Source organism: Elephantulus edwardii, unplaced genomic scaffold, assembly GCF_000299155.1.
Source record: "Elephantulus edwardii isolate Elephantulus edwardi_28Jun2011 unplaced genomic scaffold, EleEdw1.0 scaffold00010, whole genome shotgun sequence".
In the NCBI taxonomy this organism is placed as follows: Eukaryota; Metazoa; Chordata; class Mammalia; order Macroscelidea; family Macroscelididae; genus Elephantulus; species Elephantulus edwardii.
In genome coordinates, this window is record NW_006399760.1 from 26205209 (window position 1) to 26225248 (window position 20040).

General features: G+C 36.7%; 1 protein-coding gene across 1 annotated transcript in view; it reads left to right on the plus strand.

Moving 5' to 3' along the window:
- GALNT13 (UDP-N-acetyl-alpha-D-galactosamine:polypeptide N-acetylgalactosaminyltransferase 13 (GalNAc-T13)) overlaps positions 1 to 20040 on the plus strand; it is an 869120-nt gene that overhangs the window by 201768 nt on the left and 647312 nt on the right. The gene's annotated exons all lie outside the window — the stretch shown is intronic.

A 20040-nucleotide genomic window follows, 5' to 3' on the forward strand; every position in this document is an offset into this window, starting at 1 on the left:
TGGACTAAAATCAAGGACTATACACTTTATTAAAGAAAAGCTTGGAAGAACTCTGGAAGTCCCAGTCCACAACATAAACAGTCTTCCAAGCATCCTGAAAAATCTACAACCAGGAGCAGATAAAATAGATGAATGGGACCCTCTAAGAATCAAATCCCAATGCACATCCAAAAAGTTCTCCAACAGGGTAAAATGGGAAGCCACAGACTGGGAAAAAGTATTTGGTAATGACCTGTCAGATAAGGGACTTATATCTAGAATTTATGAAATACTTGAGCACCACAACAAGATAAAGATAAACAATCCAATTGAAAATGTGTACAGGATATGAACAGACATTGCACCAAGAAAGACATTCAGATGGCCAGCAAGCACATGAAGAAATGCTCAAAATCTCCAGCTCTAAGAGGGGTGCAAATCAAGACAACTAAGAGATATCATCTCACCCCATCTCGGCTGTTTCCATGTTCTTGCGATGGTGAATAATGCTGCTATGAACACTGGTGTACAAATCTTAGTTTGTGCTTCAGGTTTCATATTCTCAGGGTAAATTCCAAGTAGTAGAATAGCTGGGTCATAAGGAATTTCTATGTTCAGCTTTTTGAGGAAGCGCCAAACTGCCTTCCAGAATGGTTGCACCATTTTACAATCCCACCAACAATGTATAAAAGTTCCTTTCTCACCACATCCTTTCTAACCTCTAATACATGCTGCCCTGTTAAACTTTGCTACTCTTACTGGAGTGAGATGGTACCTTATTGTGGTTTTGATTTGCATCTCACCTATTGCCAGTGATTTGTAGCATTGAATGTGTCTGTTTGCCATTTGAATATCTTCCTCTCAAAATGTTTTCCATGCCTTTTGCCCATTTTGTATTTGAGTTATCAGTCTTTTTCTTGTGGAGGCCCCAAGGCATTCTGTAAACTTTTGTTATAGGCCTCTTATCTGAGATGTATTACCAAATGTTTGTTCCTAGTCTGTAGGGTTTGTTTGTTGTTGTTTTTTCCCCCCCCACCCTGTTGGGAAAAGTTTTTGATGTGCACAGAGATTTAATCTTTAGAAGGTCCCATGCATCAATTTTATCCTCTTGAAATTGTGCATTTCTAGTTGTATTTAGCAGTCTCTTTTTACCTTGGACTAACACTTCTAAGCTTAGTCCCAGTTTGTCTCTTATGAATGTTATGATTTTGGCCTTTACTCCTAGGTCTCTGATCCACCTTGAGTTCATTTTTGTGTATGGTATGAGATGTGGATCCTGTTTCAGCTTTCTGTAGGTGGAATCCCAGTTTTACCAGCACTATTTGTTGAAGAGGTTATCATTTCCCTATTTGATAGCTTTGATTTCCTTGTAATTTATCAGTTGACCATAGGTAGCTGGGTCTATTTTTGGGTTCTCAATTCTGTTCCATTGGTCTATGCACCTGTCATTGTATGGGTACCATGCTGCTTTGGTTACTACTGCTGTATAGTAGGTTTTGAGGTCAGGGAGTGCTATACCTACCACTTATGTGCTGTCGACTCAGCTGTGACTCATATTGACCCTATATATAACAGCCCTAAACCCTACTCTATCCTGTGCTAATCTTATTGTCTCTGATACACCTACCCCCATTACCCAAATCAGTGATTCATTTCATCTTCTTGAGAGTCTTCCTCTGCTGCGTTATCCCTCCACCCTTCCAAGCATGGCATACCTCTCCAAGGACTAATCCCACCCACCTTGGAACACGTCCAAAGTATGTCAGATGAAACTTCAGAATCCTTGTCTCCAAGGAGCATCCTGGCTTCACCCTCTCTAGATTGAGCTTGTTCCTAGCAGTCCATAATATATTCAACACTCTTCTCTAGAACCACAGCTCAAAGGCATCAATTCTCCTTCTATCATCCCTAGTCATTGTCCAGCTCTCTGATGCATAGGAAGTAATTGCAAAGACTATGGACTGTATCTGGTATACCTTAGTCTCCAGACTGACATGATCGCTCTTCAGTTCTTTGGAGAGGTCTCTAACAGAAGATTTTCCCAATGCATTTAGTCTTTTAATTTCCTGAATGTTAGTACCAAGGGTGTTGATTGTAGAGCCAAGCAAACTGAAGCTGTGAACAATCCCAAACTCTTAACCATCTATCATGATGCTGCCAATTGGCCCAGTAGTGCGAATCTTTGTTTTCTTGATCTTGAGCTTCAATTAATTTTGAAGGCTGCAGTTCTTGACCCTCTTCAGCAAGCGGCCAGGTCCTCCTTAGTTTCAGCAAGCTGGTTTTATCAATAACATTTGAATAAAAACCTGTGTGTTTTGGACAGGTGGACAGATGTACAATATTGCACACAAATACCAGAGCACAGAAAAAATGCATTATCATTATATCAGACTAAAAACAATGACAACTTAGCTATACAATATTCTTTCAGTAACTAGTTTTTAGCAAATTCAATAAAAAAAGCAATACCTTGCTATTTTCAAGGGCAATATAATAACACTTGTTTATGTATTATAAAAATGCTACTTATTCTCAACATTATTTGAAAGTAAAGATGTAAAATATTGGAAATCAATTCACTGAAATAACAAGTTTTGCTTTGAAAATAGAAACCATTTTAATGGTTTTTTTATAAATATTATCAATTTATATTACATTTGAAGATTATTTCATCTCAATATGTAGACTGCTCCTGTCATTATATTACATTAGGACAAATATTAACTCATAGCTAACGCCAGTGGACTTTCACAGGCAAAAATCAAGCTTACAAAATTACACTGGAGGAGATTGTCTATCTTCTCTTGCAGAACAGCTGAGTGGATTAGAATTATGTGTCTCTGTGTTGGAAGTTCAACTCCTTACAATTAAGCTGCCAGACCTCCCTAAATATGAGTGAGTTTGTGAACGTGTTGTCTGTTGTACATTGCTGTCAAGTTGCAACCAACTCATAGCTGACCTTCCAGTGGGTTTTTAGAAGCTATAAATTCCACAGGAGAAAAATATCCAATTTATCTCCTGTGTAGAAGTTGATGGATTTGAACTACTTGCCGTTGGTTGGCAGCACAACTTCCTACTTACTAGGTCATCAGAACTCTCAATCTCTTTATGGTAGCATCATATTTTAAAACTATGTTTTGCCAGTTTCTCCAGAATATTAACTAGTTACTTAGTGTCCCACTTAAGGAATACACCAAGATCTGCTTGGATAATTCTGGTCTTGCAGTCATGGAGATTGAGGTAGAAGTGGTCTATTGGTCCTTTGGACTAATTCTTTCTAGGCCTCTCCGATTTCTCTCTTTAGCTTCTTGTATATTTGAACCATTGACCTTTGAGTTAGCCACCAAGTGTTTAACCACTGTACGATCAGAACTCATAGTAAGAAAACACTTCTAATTCTTGTTTCTGTCTTCTTTCTGTTTGATCTTTCCTTTCTGTTCTGCCTGATTCTTAGATTTCCCGTTGTTTCTGCTGACCTGCTGAGTAGGCAGACAGCTCTGAGGCAAGTTCTTTTGTAAAAAGGAGGAAAAGATGTCCTGCCGTTATGATTCTGCTTGGGCACAGAGCAGCAAGCTGTAGATGCTAGGGGAAAGCAACTGTCTTTGATTCAAGTTAGCAGTTTCATTGTTCCTGAGAGTTAAAAACAGAGCAACAACAACAGTAAAGCAAACAAAAGAAACAAAAAAAAAAAAGAAAAAATAACTTATTAAGAGTGAACCCAGTTTGCTCTTAATACTGCCTGTCGCTGATAAAGGCAATGTAAGTTCACTGTCATTGCAATATTGCCATAAAAGCCATCTTTTCTTCTGGGTCTAGTAAGTATGGGAAAACAATGTAGGTCTACATAAATCAAAGTCTAATTGTGATTTGAAGATGCAGCATATTTCCATATGTCATGCTGTCTTTAAGTTTAGGATCTCTGAGGCCATTGTGGAATGGTATAATGTTGTTAATTCTGTACATAACAGATTTTTCTATTATTTGACAAAGAGGATCTTCCTGCCCAACGTAAATTTGTTTTCTATGGTCAAACACCATGCCATTTTAGGAAAATACTTGCCATCCTTTCCAGTTAGTAGCTTTGCATTTTTATCACATAAATTCTTGGTTTTGTATAACACATTACTATGTATTGGAAATATGAAGGTTTTTTTATGATTTTATGAGCTATTCTATTATCCTAACTTGCTTTTTCACTTGTAATCGTATACTAAATTGAAGTGCTTTCCATTCTCATTTTCTTGTTAGTCTAATGTATTTCTGGTCTAATGTATTGACTGGCGTTTTTCATTTTGTTTCCTAGCTATTTTGAGTACATTTGCTAAAACTGAAGGAGAATCTCAATAAATTAATAAATAATGATTTAGTGGCATCCGCTGTATGCGTGAACTTTATTGATGTTGGAGAATGAGATGTTTCCAGTCAAAAAGAATACATCAGGGATTTCTAGATATCTCGTTTTCCTCCCACTTCTATCAGAAAGCAGCTTCTTTGATGAATCTGAACACAGTGGGGTGATACAGTCGCTAGTATATGCTTGTAAGTGAGCAAACTGGTTTAAATCCTGGCTGATCACAGTGAGCAATAAAATGAGTCTTTCGCATTTCATTTTCTTTATCCATATACTGAGAATAACAATGGTGATGCCTGACTGCCATTACTATGGTAAAGATTAAGGTTCTTATAGTTAATAAAGAAGTATCTCACTCAAACTCATTGTTATGGAGTTGGAGCAGACTTACAGCTGACTCTCCATTGGGTTTCTGAGGCTGTAAATTGCATGGGAGAAAATGGCCCATTTTTCTGTCAGAGAGGTGTAGCGTTTGTGTTAGAAATGCGAGAATCTATATTACTAAATGCTTTCATTCAGTGATTTCCTAAATCCTATTGAAAAAGAATTCAATAAGATTTTAAAAAAAATACTCATGTGATGTAATTGGGATGTAATAGTCTACAATTCAGGATCAAGTTCAGCTTGGAAGTAACAGGACAGAACTCAGGAAAACAAAATAGAGAGTTTGAACTAAATCAGCTCTCAGTTGTGCTTATCTGTGCCCAACAACACTGGGCCTTCCCTTAGCCTCTGCCCCGCTTGGAGAGTGTGACAGATCTTTAACTCTGCCATTCAGTGCTCAGAGATACTTAATTCTGTCAACCAGTTTTCTGTTCAGAGATGCTCAGTTGTATACTGTGAGTCACCTCAGAGGCACATAACAACAATTGCCACATTGATATACCATATTATGAGTCTACTTTATCCACACATTTCATTAGTTTCTACCTTTTGATATTATGATGAATCGGACAGAGAAGCCTAGTGTATTATCCCTACCCCATATACTTCTGCATTCCTAAGGTATGCCCCTTCCCACTGCCCTCATTCCTCAAGGGAACCTCTCACTTTCTTTTGTCCAAGTGCAGACTCAGGATAAAAACTAGGCTCATCTGCCATTTTATACCCAGATCTTTGGTACAAGAGTTTCTCGGGTGTCCAGCTAATACATTTTCCCCCTTTCAAGTTCTCCAAGAGTGCCCTCTGGTCATTCTTGAGTCACTGTTTTGTTATGCATGCTGATTTTAACAATCATGTTGGTTTAATATTATTTCTGTTAGCTTAATATTATTTCTGTTATTGTTGAGTTGATTATAACTCATAACCATGCTGTATAATAAAGTAGTTGTCGTGTACCATCAGTTGGAACCAACCCATAAGGAATCCTTCAGTAGGTTTTCAGAGGCAGTAAATCACAGGATAGGAGATTGCCCATCCTTCTCCCACAAGACAGCTGGTGGATTTGAATTGTGTGCCTTTGGGACTGCAACACTATTCTAAAATAGAATTTATTCCTAGATGCTTAGGCACCATCGTGACAGACTGATGAACAGCACACAGATAAGGATCACCAGTAGTCTTAAGTTAATATTATATGTACTATGATTTTGTGGATCAGAGACTGTCGTAGTGCATATCAGAGGAGACTGCCAAGAAGATATCAGATATCAGAATGTCCTGGGGTTTTGTTGTTAAGTTTCACTCCTGTTTAATCTTAATTACTGAAAAAAAAAATGTAATGGTAAAAATCTCTTTCATCCTTTCTTGAATTTAAAGCCTCTCAAGTGTAATTTAATTTAGAGTTTGAGTAAAATTAAAAAATTGATTTAATTTTGTTTCATGGCTGAAACTACTTTTAGATTGGTAAGGAACTCATTAAAGTGGGTATACAAAAAGACACATTATATTTCAGACAACATACACTTCCCCCCAGCATATGAAGTAAAATGTGTTTATTTGTGCACTGTGTTTTACTTTGTAAAACATTTCAGTCAGTGTGCTGTCATATTCTACTTTTCTAACTTTCAAATGTCTATTTAGAACTGATATTTGTGAAAGAATATGTATTTCTTTTCACTTTTTAGCAAAACTGAAAGTATAATTGCAGAGAAAATTGACTGTTTTGACTTGTTTCCTTGGTTATATTATGTATAGTGTATACATACACTTTATACCTCCCCATATCCAGCCTAACTGCTTGAAATTCTTCATTGATAGTCATTGTTTCTATTTTAATTAATTTTCCGTTTTGACATTTGCAGTTGTCAGGAGATCCATGTACCTTAATTCAGCCCAACATCACACCCAGTGTGGTGCATTGAAATAAACAATATGAATTTTCTGACCATCACCTTTCATTTCCTGTTGCCTTGCAAATCCTACCCCCTTTGCTTTTACTTATAACCACTTTGTGAAGTGAATTCTTTGTTATGCTAATGAAGTCCTTGGAGAGGAACATAATGCTTGGAAGGGTAGAGGGACAGCACAGGAGAGGAAAACCCAGGATGAGATTGACTCAGTGACTGTATAAATCAGATTAGGTCTATTGTAGATGAGGAAATTGGCTCAGGAGAGAGTAGGGTTCACAGCTAATGTACATAGATAGGGTTGCTATGAGTCACAGGTAACTCAATGGCATACAACAGCAACAATGAAGTGGGACTGGGATGCAATGTCTTAAATTTCCTTTTCAAGAGAACATATGACCCAAATCATCACCTTTAGTTCTCTTAGGGTGTGGTTTATAGCCTTGGTCTAGTAGGAATATTCTTGAAAGGTTTCTTACTTTTCACTGTATACAGTGCATCGAATCTGATACATATACTCTGAAAACCACTACCTGCAAACACCTAGCTCTTTGTTCACCACCCTCTATCTTTCAAGCCAAGATGCTTTCTTTATACCTTGTAGTATAAAGAAAATCCTTAGGCTTTTGGCTTAATGTTTATTTTTAAAGAGTGCTGGATGACAGAAGAATTGTTGCCTTTGAATTGTGTGTGGTGTGGGAGAAGAGTTTTGAACATACCATGGACTGCCAAGAACACGAATAGATCTGTCTAGGAGAGAGTAAAGCCGAGTTTCTCCTTGGAGGCTAGGATATTAAAGCTCTTTCTCACATACTTTGGCCATGTGGCCAGGTGAGACTGGTCCTTGGAGAACAGCATCATGCTCAGAAGGGTGGAGGGACAGCACAGGCGAGGAAGACCTCAGATGATGAATTGATAGAGTAACTAGGGCAATGGGGGTAGATGTGTCCGAGTCAATGAGACTGGCTCAGGACAGTACAGGCTTCAGAAATGTATATAAAGTCTCTCTGAGTTACAAGGGACTTGACAGCACATAACAATATTTTCTTTTTAAAATATTTTAATTTTTCTAAGATGACAAGAAGTTGACCACTTTTTTTTAATATCTTCAGTGACTCTATCTCATGACTGTAGTTGTAGGAAGCCAAATTTCATACCAAATATTATATGATAAAGCATATACTTACTCAGGAATTGAAGGAATCACAAAATTATAAGTTGGAATTTCTCTAGTGACACATCACAGCAAAAGAGCTGTTTCCTGGACAACAAGAGATAGCTAGGTCCCCCTGCAGAGGGAATGTTAATATGTGTGAAATACTTCCTTCCTGAGCTAAGCATTAGGTTGACAATAGAGAAAAATTTGGCTTCATTTACAAGAGAATTTTCTTATGATTTGCTTCCCCTGATTCTCAATAAGTACATAGAGAGGTGTGGCTTGTGGTGATTCATTTGATTGAAACTGCTGCCCCCCTGTCTTTTACACTCTCTGTTTACTTACACATTCTTGGTGTTATTTCTTGTTCTTAAATATTAACATACTTTACCTTCCATTTGCAACATGTAGTATTTAAGTAAATTACATTCATTGTGCTTACTGACAAGTATAACTGTATTACTGCTATTTTGTTAGGCATTTATATGTGTTAATTATATCTGTGTTCAGTTTTGTTTTTCTGTACTCAATTCACTTATCAATTTTAATATTTTGTAATTTATTATTGATTTTTGTTGTGTATGTGTGTTTATTGAGTCTGTTTTCTTAATTTTGCCGAGTAATAGATTTTGGATTTTTCTTTGGCTTACTCTGAAATTTACCTTTACCCTCTTAAATTTGTTATGTTTTAATCTTACTTTGAGTTCCTTACCATATGACAATTTATCACTAAATTATTCCTTCATTTTGAGAATTTTTCTTTTTACAGACTGACACCTCTGATTCTCAGTTTTTACTTTTGCAGCTTTATTTTACTTTTGGAAATTTTTTGTGTATGTTTGTTATCTGAGTGATCCTGTCTTGTGTCTTTAATTTTACATTATTGTCTGGTGTCATAGATTCTCTCTCTGTAAGACTCCCTTAACATTGTAAGTTGACCTGGTTTATATGAATTAATTTATTTTTCTTTTTTTGCTTATAACTGTTATTAATGACTTTTTGTATTTAATTTTAAAGATATTTCTTCTGTCTGTACAATCTTGGCACTAGCAATCAGGAAATCTAATGATGAACTGCATTAGGTAAATCTGTTATCAGGGACCTCTCAAGAGTACTGAGAAGCAATGATGTCAGTATAGAGACTGACGTGTGCCTGATCCAGGCTATGGTATTCACATTACTTGCTGTGCATCAGAGAGCTAGACAATGACTAAGATTACAGAAGAAATTGATGCCTTTGAGTTGTGGTGCTGGCGAAGTCTTGAACATACCATGGACCACTAAGAAAACAAATAGATCTGTCTTGGAGAGGGTGAAACTCACTTTCTACTTGGAGGCTAAGATTTTGAAGCTCCATCTCAAATACTCTGGGCATGTGTCAGGGAGAGACTGGTCCTTGGAGAAGGATATCATTCTCAGAAGGGTGGAGGGAGAGTGCAGAAGAAGAAGATCGTAGATAAGATGGATTGATACAGTTACTAGGACAATGGAGGTAGGTGTCTCAGAGTCATTGAGGACACGGCAAGCTTCTGAGCATAGGTACATATAAGGTCACTATGAGTCTCAAGTGTCTTGATGGCACATAACAGAAACAACATATGATTATTTTTGTTTCTGAATTATATATAAGCTATCCCATTGCCTTTTTTGCTTTCGTGCTTCTTGCCAAGAAGAGTTTAGCACTTAGTCTAATTAATTGATATACCTCTGTAGATAATATTTCATTTTGTATGGGTTGATGCTAGAATTCTTTTTTCTTGGTTTTGGCAAGTTTTCTTATTATATGTTTTAATGAATCTCTTGGAAGCTATCCTATGTAGAATTCACTGAGCTTCTTGGATAGAAACCTTCTCTTTCATAATTCTTGACAAAATTTTTGCCATTAAAGCTTTTAAAAGTTTACTTTTTCCTCCTTTGGAATTTCTAATACACTTGCATTATTCCTTTTCTGATATCTCATATTACTCCTAGACTTTCTTTATTCTTTTTTATTGTTTACTTAAAAACTTTCTAAGGTTGTTTAATTTTAAGGTGTACATTGACGTCATATCCTTTCTTCATACTTATTCATTCTGTGTGCTAAACAAATAATTGGAAAAGTTGAACTATATGAAGGAGGATATGGCATCAGGAGTTGAGGAAGACTCATCATCACCTGTGTTGGGCAGATGATGCATCCTTTTTAAATGAAAGTAAAGAAGACATGAAAATACTGCTGAATAGTGCTACCTCTACGTACTGGTTCCTTTTAAGTTTAAAGGTAACCTGGATCCCTAGGGTTCTCACTCACTTTCCTGTACTTCTTCTCCTTAGATCTAATTCTTTGTGCCCCACGTTGCTTTGCTCCGGGTTTGTCTATACAGTGTCTTTATCCTTTCCTGGGAATTTGCTGACATTATCTTTCAATGCTGTTCACCTCTGAACACCATTTGCTTTATCTCAAGGTGTTTACACTGAGCTGGATTGGCTAGAAGGGACCTGTAGTTCAGAAATCTCATTAATGGCTTTTATTCATTTGCTCCTTTTTTGATTTTACTAATTTCTTTAATTTACTTAAATTTCTTCTTCTTCTTCTTTTTTTTTTTTTTTGTGTGCTGAGTCCTAGATTGTGATCTGTATGTTTCATGTTTCTGTGGGTTAGAGATATATCGGGGTGTGATGACTCAAAGTGCTGGTCGCTCAGTGGTAAGGTGTTGAGTTACCAACCCAAAGGCATGTGGTTTGGCTCTACTAGCTACTCCACAGGAGAAAGATAAGCAGTCTCATTACATGTGATTTACTGCCTCTGTCTCTGAAAACCCACCAGAGGGTTAGCTATGGGTCATTTCTCATTCCACTGTACTTAACAACAATAGCAACAATAGTCATTGCGTCTGGAATAAACACCATCTTCCTCAAGACTTTCACTTTCATGAGAGCAGACATATTGCCTGCCCTATTTGTGGCTGTTCATTGTACCCAGCTCATAATAATCTAAAAATATTTGGAAAAGGACAAATATCTTAAATAGGGCATTGCATTTCTGACCTCAGTCTGTTGCCCCCATGCTTATGTACTCTGTTTTAAAATAATACTGTTTTTTTCTAATCCTTGAGCACACCACCAATATATTCTTCATAAATTTTTTTATGCATTTTTAACAGTTAAAGTAATTTTCTCCTTCTCCTGTCTCCTTTTTCTAGTTTGACTGTCATTCTAAATGATTGTCAAGTCAAGCAAATGTCCTTCTTAAACATCCTTATATTTTCTCATTTAGATATTTTTGGTTGTTACCTAAAAACTTCCTGCATTTATTATACTAAGCAGATTTATTTTCTTTTTTTAGACAAATTTACTGAATATGTTTTCAATTCCTTAAGTTAAATGGGTATAAGAGATAAGAGATGGTTTTATATTCCCTTCTTCCAGTGTTCCTACCAATCTACCTACCTACCTACCATAAAGTTTTGCACGTGCTGCTTTTTGTTGTTGTTGTTCTTAGGGGTGACTCATAGGGACCTGATGAACAAAAGATCTGAACCCTGTTCTATCCTGCACCATCCTCATAATTCCTGACTAACAAAAATCCATTGTGCAACAATTGCAATGTCAATCCACCTGGTTGAGGATCTTTCTCTTTTGAGCCAGCTCTCCAGCCTTTCCAGCATCATGTACTTCTCCAGGGAATAGCACCTCCTAGCAACATGTCCAAGTATATGAGGTGAAACCTCTTCATTCTTGCCAAAGAGCATTCCAGCTGCACCCTTTCCAAGACCTGTTTATTCTCTTGACCATCCATGGAATGTTCAGTGCTCTTCTCCAACACCACAGCTCAAAGGTGTCAATTCTTTTTCTGTCATCTTTATTCACTGTCCTGCTCTCAGATGCATAGCAAGTAATCAGAAAGACCATGGACTGAATCATACACACTTTAGTCTTCAAACTGACATCATTACTGCTTAATATGGAGTAGTCCCTAACTGCAGATTTTCGCACGGCAGTGCGTCTCCTTATTTCGTGACTGCTGGTACCAAGGGTGTTAATTGTGGATCCAAGAAATATGAAGTTGATAACAGTCTCAATATCCTCTCCATCATCATGATGCTGCTATTGGGCCAGTGGTAAGAATATTTGTTTTCTTGACATTGAGACGCAATCCATACCAAAGGTTGCATCCCTTGATTTTCTGCGACAAATGCTTCAAGTTCTCTTCACTTTCAGCAAGCAAAGTTGTGTCATCTGCATAAAAAACTTTTGATGAAAGTGTAACGCAGGTTATTGATGAAGGTATAACCCAAGGTTATGTCGTCTGCATGACATAGATTATTGTTAAAGTTATGTTCAGATGACATCTTTCACACTGACTACAGAATTAAATGTCAGTAGTTGTAGAGGGGCTTCAAGCTTTTGAAGTAACCATAGGGTTGCTATGAGTCATGCTCAACTTGAAGGCAATCACAACAACAAAAACAACAGAACTAATAATAAATTAGCGATCATTTTTGTCACATGTTGTTGCTGCTTTTATATGCTGCTGTTGAGTGAAGTAGGACTCATTGAGATCCTACAAACAACCAGCTTGAACCCTACCCTATTCTGTGCCATCCTCATAATCTCTGAGGCACTAGGGTCTGTTTCTGAAATCACTGTGTCAATCCATGTCATTGGAGGTTTCCTTCTCCTTCATTAATCCTCTAGCCTTTCGAGCATAATATCCCTTTCCAAGGACTAGCCTCTCCTTGCTACATGTCCAAAGTATGAAAGATGAAGCTTTGCCATCTTTGCCTCCAAGGAGCACTCTGGCTAAACATTTTTTAATATATTTGTTTATTCTTTTGACAATACTTGGAATAGATATTACTTTTCTCCAGCACCACAGATCAAAGGCATAAATTCTTCTTATGTCCTTTTCATTCATTGTCCAGCCCTCTGATGCATAGCAAGTTGTTGAGAAGACCATGGCCTGAATCAGGTGCACCTTTGTTTTCAAACTGGTATTATTCATCTTCAGAATTTTGGAGAGGTCTGAAAAAGTAAGTCTTGAACATTTCCTGGGAAGATAAGATAAACAATCTAACAGAACTTGGTTCTTAAAGATATTTGAAGGATAACTTTTTATTTGAAATTTAAAGAGCACTGAGTTTGTTAGCAGTGGTATCTAGATTTCTCTGTCTGGTTTATGTACAGACTGGTTGAGTAAATATGACCTCAGATTTAGTAACTGAAGATAATTAACATTATATATAAACATATCTTCTAAGTAAGGTTTATTGCAACAATAGTTTCCTGAAAAATACTTCCTTTCCTGATTATACTTTCCCTTTTTCTTCTTGTCTTTTCTTTAAATAAATGATAATTTTCCTTAATTACTTTTTATCCTTTTAAGAAAATAGTACAATATTTATTACCTAGATTTTAAATTAAATGTAACTAAACTAACTCTTTATGGTCATGTCAGAATCCACTGATAGCTGACCTGACAGGGCATTATTAGAACCTCTAAGTACTGCTGGAGGAGATTTTCCATCATTCTCCTGAGGTGAGTGTATCTGAAGTACCAGCTTTTGAGTTGGCAGTATAATTCTTTGCCCATTAGATCACCAAAAGTGTGGTCCTTTTTAATATTTTATTTTTATTTCTAGGATGTAGCAGGTTAAATGTTCCATAGGAAAAAGATTTGGCACTATCTTCCAATTAAAGAGTTAATAGCCCTCTAACCTGATGGAGACTCATCATGGGTCAGAACCAACTCAATGACAATGACTTTGGTTTGCTTTTTGTTTTGAAGCTGTATTCATAATAAGGGATAAGTATAGTTTCTGTATGTTATAATTCAGTAGGTCATTTAAACAGTACCAAAGCTCCTAGGATATAATTACATAATTTGTTTAGCAATATCTAGATAAATTATTTCTAATATCTAGATAATTTTATCTAAGTAATTATTTGCACCTACTTTCCAAATACACTGCATAGTGCAATAACTGAATAAAGAGAACAAATATCCATGTATGGTTATTTTTAAAAGATGTATTCTATCCCGTATAATACCTGTAGAAGAATGAATACGAAATAAAAATGAATAGAAAAAAAATTTATACATAGAGTAGAAAGAGAATGCTATACTGAAGTATTTAAGAATGGTCAATTTTAAACATTTTTGTGTACCAAAATTTCAGCATATTTTCCTGTAGTTTTGTTTCAGTAATTTTTTATTTAATCAGCTATACCATATATGCCATAAATATGTATGAATTTGTAATTTATAAAACTATGAAAATTTTAGAAGAAATAGACAACCTATAAATCTGAAACTTTGCCTAAGACAAAGATGTACTAGATGAAACTCCAATTATTGGTCCATAAAGGAAAAAAAAAAACCCAAAAACAAACAACCACAAAACCCTACGGATAGCTTTCACTTTATCAAATTACAAATATCTATGATGTTGTTAAGAGAAAGAAAATACAAGTAATCAATTGGTAGAAAATTATTGCAAACCATGGATATGGTAAGAATATTTCATCTAAAATATACAAAAACCCCTTTATAGGCTACAAATTATGTGATTCTGTTTTTGTTGCATTATGAGAATAGTATAATAATAGAGAGAAAGATTGGCAGTTGTCAGGATACGTTTAAAAGCTAAGATTTTCTACAAAAGGAACCCAAGGGAATCTTGGGAGATGCTAGAACATTTTATCTTGATTGAACTTATTGAAAAATTTATGTCTATTTTTAGTTAAGTATTTGTATATGATTGTTGCTGTTATATAAGGAGCTCTGGTAGTCTAGTGGCAAGAAGCTGTGCTGCAATCTCGAAGGCACGCAGTTTGAGACCACAGCCCCTCCATGGGAGAAGGATGGTCAGTCTCCTACTTTGCAATTAACTGCCTCTGAAAACCTGCCAGAGGGTCAGCAATGGCTCTGTTCCAACTCTGTGGTACACAAGAACCACCCAACAACTTATGATTGTTGTTGTTGTTCTTTATAGAATTCACATATCTATCAAAAAGGCCAAGTTTTACTGGCTCTAAGTTATGCTCCCATTTTAAACAAGCTCTTAATTCTTTTGTTGGTGTTGCTATGGGCTGTCAAGTCACCTGTGACTCATAACGACCCTATGCATAACAGCCCTAAACTCTGCTCTATTCTGTGCCAATCTCACTGTCTCTAACACACCTACCTCTATTACACTAGTCACTGAGTCAATCCATCTCATTGAGGGTCTTCCTCTCTTGTGCTGTTTCTCCACTCTTCCAAGCCCTCTCCACGGACTGATCCCACCTTCCAGCATGTCCAAAGTACGTCAGACGGAGTTTCACAATCCTTGCCTCCAAGGAACAGCCTGGCTTCACACTCCCCAGGACAAACAGTCCATAGTATATTCAATATTCTTTTTGAACAGCACCCCTCAAAGGCATCAACTCTCCTTCTATCACCCCTAGTCATTAATGCCTTTATATTTATTTAAAAACAAACATCACTTCTGACTACACTGAGAAAAACATTTTATTAATCAATGTTCAGTAAAACCCAGTTTAAATGAAATAATGATAGGTAAGAACCATGTTTGGCAAAGCTGATATCTTTCCTAAGTCCTACTAAAATAACTGTACCCTATTAAATGATCTGAGATAAGAAGATATATTGGAGAGGTTTTTCGTCATGCCATTGAGCAGGTTCCAACTCTCAGTAACTTTTATACAACAAATGGATCCCTCTCTCATTCTGCAGCTCCTCAGTCTCTGCTGTGTGTCTGTCCACTGTTGCAGACACTGTGCCAATCAGATCACTGGGAAGCTTTTTTTTTAATCGACCCTCTGCTTGGTTAGAGGTAAGAAGCTTTGCTACAAGCCCAAAGGCATGCAGTTTCAATTCCCTAGATGTTCCTCCAGAGAAACAGAAGGGTGGACAAGCTCCTCTGTTTTGCTACCTCTGAAAACCCATTGGAGAGTCAGCTATTGGTCAGTTCTGACTGAATGGCACATAACAACAGTAGCAACTAGTGGATTAGCAGTAAGGAGTTTCACTGACAACTCAAAGGCACTGTGGTTCTAATCCACAAGTTGTTCCGCAGAAGAAAATTTGCAAACTCCTCTCTTGGAATTAACTTTCTCCAAAGACCTGTTGGGGGGATCAGCTATGAGTCAGTTCTCACTAGATGATATACAATAACTCATGCTGTCTTCGTCCAGAGACTGCCTCCTCCTGATAATAGGCTCAAAAATAGGTGAAGCAAAGTATTACCATCCTTGCTTCTGTGAAACATTCTGTGTGACTTCTTCCAAGACAGACTTTTTTATTCTTTTGGCAGTCCAGGGAATAGTCATTGTGTTTGGAGGGATGGGTGACTCTGGTTACATAGGGTGTTATGTTGTTAACCAGGGGTTAAGTTTCCAATGGGTCAAATCTGGCTTCACAGAAAGATTGGCATTCTCTCTTCCATTTGTGATTTATAGCTTTGAAACTACCAAAGAGGGTTGCTATAAGTAGGAACTAACTCATAAGAATTGCATTTGAGTTTTATATTGGAGAGAGCTGGGTATTTCCGGTAGGAGAGAAAGTAGGAGAAGCCAGGTTTGGATGCCTTCTGGAGCTCTGCTCCCGTAGGCCGATCTCAATGCACACATCCTCATAGACTTTGTGGCTTTTTTTACTGATGAAACAAGGATTTACATCCTTCATGGCTTAATTAGCTACAGACATAATTAAAATAAATTATCTGCACCCACACAAAAGTTGACTGAGAGAATATCATTGTTCTATATATTTACAGGCAAATGCACATGGATAAATAGGAAGAGAAATGACATTTCTTAAAGAGAACCATAGATCACTTTACATATTATGACATTGCTTCATAAGCTGAAAGGAGCTTTGGTAGTTTATTTTGTAGGGATTTGGGCTAGTAACTCAAAGGTGCACACTTTTATGGTAGTTTGAAGCCACTGGTGGTTCCAAATGACAAAGCCGGGCAGTCTCTTCCTGTTGCAATTTACAACCTCTGAAACACATTCATATATTGTTGTTGATGTTACTGTGACTCTACGGCTCAAACTTTCCCATGTCCTGAGGATGTTACCATCCTCACCATCTTTGAGTCATTTGAGCTCATTGTAGCAGTCACTGTGTTGATTGATCTCAGTGGGCACAGAGAGGGTCTTTCTCCTTTCTGCTGACATTTCACTTTTCCAAGTATGACGTCCTTCTTCAAGGACTAGCCTTTCTTACATGTTCAATGTATGTGAAACGGAATTTCATCATCCATGTCTATAAGAATGACCCTGGTTTCACTTCTTCTAGGATAGACGTCTTGGCAGTCCATGGGATATTCAATATCCTTCTCCAACACTACCACTCAAAAGCAATGATTCTTCTATAATCCTTAGTCTTGTTCAACTTTAGATGCATAGCAAGGCACTGGTGGGGTTGGGGGGCGGGGGAAGACAAACAAAAAAACCATGGCTTGCATCAGGTGAAATTAGTCTTTAAACTGACATCTTTACTCTTTAATACTCTGGAGAGATCCTTGACAGCATCTTTTCTCAATGCAATTAGTCTTTTGATATCTGGGTAGCTGGTACAAAGGGTGATTATTATGTAACCAAATAAGATTAAATCACTAAGAACTTGTATGTTTTCTCCTTCTATCATAATGTTGCCTGTTGGAAATTGGTGAGGATTTTTTATTAATCTGATGTTAACATGTAATCCTCTTTGAAGGCTATAGTCCTTGATATTCTGCAGGAGAAGAAAGCTCACTCTCTCGTGGAATGCCAAAAGACTAAACAGATATGTCTTGGAAAGAGTGCATTCAGAGTGCTCCTTGGGTACTTTTGACATGTAGCTAGGTAAGAGAATTTCCTGGAAAGAGACAGCCTACTTGAGAGGATGGATGTCAGTGAAGGAGAAGAATATCCTCAATGAGATGGATTAACACAATGACTTCAACAAAGGGTTCTAGTGTGTCAGATATGATCAAGATGGGACAGGGTTCAGATCTGCTGTTCTATGAGTCAGACCCAACTAGATGCTGGTGGAGAGTGTGTTGCCAACTGTAACACAAATGCAAATGGTTTGAATTCATCAGCTGGTCTCTCGGAGAAAGATGGACGGTCTCCTCCTATATGATTTGCTTTCTCTGAAAACCTGCTAGAGGGTTAGCTATGAGTAGGTTCTTACTTCACAGTACACAGCCTCAACATTATCCAGAATTTACATCATTGGGCAACTTATTTAACTTGTATATAAACGAGTTCTTAAAATACTTATAGTGATAGTCTTAATGGTAGTATCCATAGTTGCACTATCAAATAATGCATGTAAATAATAATTTAGTACAGGTAAGATTATACTCAATCATGTAGTTTATTGTTGTTGTTGGGGACTTTATGTGCAGTAACTCTGAACCTGCTGTATCCTGAGCCAATCTCACTGTCTCTGACACACATACCCCTATTACCCCAAATATGTCAATCCATCTCATCTTGGGTCTTCCTCTCCTGCACTATTCCTCTACCCTTCCATGCATGATGTCCTTCTCCAAAAACTGGCATCTCTTGGTGTGTGAGGCAGCTTCAAAATCCTGACTCCAAGGAGCATCTAGGTTTTACCCTCTTCAAAACACATTTGTTTGTTCTCTTAGTGGCCCATGGCTTGTTCAGTACTTTCGTCTAGCACCACAACTTGAAGGCATCAATTCTTCTGTTATCTTTAGTCATTGTCCAGCTCTCTCATTTATAACAAGTAATTGTGAAGACCATGGCCTGAATCAGGCACATCTTAGTCTTCAGACTAACATCACTGCTCTTTAGCACCTTGGAGAGGGCCTTGATAGCAGATTTCTCCAGTGCAAATCATCTTTTAATTTCCAGACTGGTGATGCCAATACTGTTGATTTGTGAAGCCTACCAAGCTGAAATTGTTAACTTCAATCTCTTTTCCATCCATCGTGGTTCTGACAGTTGGTACAGTGGTGAAACTCTCTGTCATCTTTATGTTGAGCTTCAATCCATACTGAAGACTACAGTCCTTGACCTACTCTAGTTAATTTTATCTAAATTACTTTTTTAAAACCATGTCTTCCTGAGTAAAAGGGGTTCTGTAGTGTAGTGTGTTACATGTTGAATTATCAGTTGTAAGGTTAGTGGTTCAAATCCACCAACTCATCAGGAGGAAGATAGGCAGTCTCCTTCTATGAAGACTTAGGCCTTCAGAAATATAATAGAAGGATTATTTCATTTGGAATTGACTGATCTCTGTGTGTTTAGTTTTTGGTCTCTGAGGCTTTTGTAATATTGAGTTTCTTTTACCATCAGATAATTTATCTCACTGCACTCAATATTTATGAATATCAGAATATATATAAAGAATTTGAAAGAATTTTTGATTGTGTGTTTAAGGTTTAAAGAATCAATCAATTTAGATCTAAATAGATCTATAATTTTATCTCGAGTAAAAGACCATGGATAATTTCAAAGGGAATATATCTTTCCAGTTAAACGCCCTTTGTTTCTTATTTTAACCTTTCTTTTAAAAACTAAGAACACATCTATCCCACTGTTTTTTGGGTATGATAAGCAAATACTTTAAACAGAAGGGATACATCTTTCTGTTATTACACTCCAGAATAAATAATGAAGTCTTGATGTTTACTTGTCTCCTATTTTTACTTTTTGCCTGAGGAACTTAGATTTGTTTATTTTCTTTTTATGTTATATTTACAGTATTTTTCTCCTTTGCTGCTTTTACCCTTTGCTTATGAATAAATTGTATTGTTTTTGAAAGAAACTTTTGAACAACTACATTTACATCCACTTTCAATATTTTATTTTTGAATCTATATGATGCCGATAGGGAATTTCATGTTACGATTGCTGAATTTTTATGAAACTCTTTCTTTTTTGCTTTGTTTTTCTTTCCAGAATTCTTTCTAATTTTTCCCTTGTATTACTTCCAGAATGCTCTCTGATCAAATGTGTTGTGAATTTCAAATAATTCATTTTGTGTTTTCATACTCGGAAGTGACATTTTTGCTTCTGCTATTATCCGTATGAAGAACAAAGATGGAAATATGATGAAAGGAACATTATCTTCAGCAGAGAAGTTACTTTCAATTATTTATTCTAGTACTGAAGAGATAAATAAATGAAATATTTATATTTCATTTAAGAAAGCTATGCTGAGTTGTATATCTGTTCTGCATATAGGTTGAAAAGGTATGGAGATAGGATGCATCCCTGGCGTACGCCCTTCCCAATTTTGAACCATGCAGTGTTTCCCT